Source organism: Psammomys obesus, unplaced genomic scaffold (genome assembly GCF_907164565.1).
Source record: "Psammomys obesus unplaced genomic scaffold, mPsaObe1.curated_primary_1811, whole genome shotgun sequence".
In the NCBI taxonomy this organism is placed as follows: domain Eukaryota; kingdom Metazoa; phylum Chordata; class Mammalia; order Rodentia; family Muridae; genus Psammomys; species Psammomys obesus.
The window spans coordinates 788,997-791,068 of NW_026596287.1; the positions used below are offsets into that span (position 1 = coordinate 788,997).

The following is a 2,072-nucleotide window of genomic DNA, read 5'->3' on the forward strand; positions in this document are numbered from 1 at the left end:
TCTTCATCCATCCACCCATCCACCCATCCATCCATCCATCCATCCAAAAACACAAAACCAAGCTAGCTGAAGTCTCAGCTTTCAGTACGCAGAAGCAGGAGGATTGCCGCCAGTTTTAGGACACTTGGGGATAGGGTGGGGCTTTGTGTCAAAAACCAAAAACAAAGCAAAACAAAACCCATTCGATATAACAAAAATAGCTACTATTGCTCTGCAGACTCACCAGCTAGATAAGTTCTATTTCCAGTTTCCATTACAACTAGGGACCGTTTCGTCCCTGTCTTCACCGGTCCGTTCCCTGCCGCCTCTCCAATCATGAGCACGTTTCTCTGCAGCTGTAGCTTTCTCCTGCGGTTCTTCTTGAGGTTTCTCTCTCTCTCTCTCTCTCTCTCTCTCTCTCTCTCTCTCTTTCTCTCTCTCTCTCTCCTCTAAGAAACAAACTATAATCAAGAATAAACTAACATTAGTTAGTTGGTGAATAAAGGTATTTAGCTCTATGAAGGTGGAATTATCAAGAATTAATTTTGGAGTATTAATTTTAGTGAGAAGGAAAACTAGATGAGGTCCCACCGAGATTTGAACTCGGATCGCTGGATTCAGAGTCCAGAGTGCTAACCATTACACCATGGAACCAGATGAATAGTGGTATTGTCTTAGTTTCCTCCAGGGGTTCTATTTGAACAGAAAACAATTTGCTTTCCTTATCTCTTTTTCTTTTTTCTTTTATCTTTTTATTCAGACAGGAGCTAGCTCTCTGGACTAGGGTGGCTTCAAACTCGTGATGACCCTCCTCCCTCAGCCTGGATGGGGCTTCTTTTTCATCTCATGACCTGCATCCAACACCTATTCTAGTAGAAAACACCGACTTCGAAGACCAGGAGTCCCCCCCACGCCACCCCCTGCCCGAGGCTTCCTACAGAGGCTCAGGAGTCAGGGCGCTAGGAAAACAGCTGAAGCTGTTGGACAGACAGAGCTCCTCTGGCGTGTGGAGTTCTGTGATGTTCTCCGTGGAAATGCAAGTGAGAATCTATGTCCCATCGAGGAGCTTGAGCATGAAGCCCAAGGTCCATCTCTCAATTTTGTGGACAGATCTGAAGTTAAAAAAAAAAAAAAAAAAAAAAAAAAAAAAAAAAAAAAAAAAAAAAAAGGAACGTTATGGGAAGAAAACGTTTTTGCCACGTTCGCAGTGATGGACCGAAATATTGGTGTTTAAAACACTGAAATAAATGTGCTGAAGTTACCAGACTCAAGGAGGATCTGTGCAGCCCCGTGAGTGACAGGCTTAACTGGGGACGGAGCGCGGCCGTGAGCAAGGGAACTGAACCCGAGGAGACTTCAGACCCGCCCAGAGACCGCTCCAGCCTCTGGGATCCCTCTCACCGTTTCACTTGGGACTTTACGTCTGAACTTGCGTGAGCCTTCGCATACACTCGATTTCTCAGATTGCCGTATGTCCCGTCCCTCTTTGTATGCTGGGCGATAATTTTAACACATTTTAAATAAAGAATCTCGAGCAAATTTGTTGTTCAAGGGAGTTCAAAGACTCTAAATAGTTCTCCTGGGCTCAGTTCCCCTCAGTGAGAATCCGCCTCCCAGCCAAGACCTGATTTTAAGCACAACACAGAGGGTTAAACTAGGGGGGAAATTCCAGGAGGGCACTTCACTCCCAGATTCTAAACCCCCAGTAAACATCGTGCAGATCCGACAGGTGAAGGCACATTTGCCAGTGGTAAGTGACAGAGGGATGGCACCTGGGCTGTTCTGAGTGAACACCGGGCTAGGAACTGCAATGCACTGCCGGAAATTAATACTTCTAAGTGTAAGCTCAGAGAAGTGATAATGTCTTAGTCTCTTTTAAACAAGTCATTTGCTGGGGATGGGAGATGGCTCAGCAGTTAAGGCTGGCTGACCTGTAACTCCAGTTCCAGGGGATATGATGTCATATTCTGGTCTTCCCAGGCACCCAAACGCACATAGCATACACTCACACCCACATAAGCAGATAAAGAAAAAGTGCTTTAAAGTGTCACCACTAAACCAGCATACACATTCGTAATCCCAACACTGAGGAG

At 45.6% G+C, this 2,072-nt stretch overlaps 1 non-coding gene across 1 annotated transcript; it reads right to left on the reverse strand.

Moving 5' to 3' along the window:
- Positions 1 to 561: 561 nt before the first annotated feature.
- Trnaq-cug (transfer RNA glutamine (anticodon CUG)) lies at positions 562 to 633 on the reverse strand. Its single transcript has one exon. It is a non-coding gene; the product is annotated as a tRNA-Gln (tRNA).
- Positions 634 to 2,072: the final 1,439 nt, after the last annotated feature.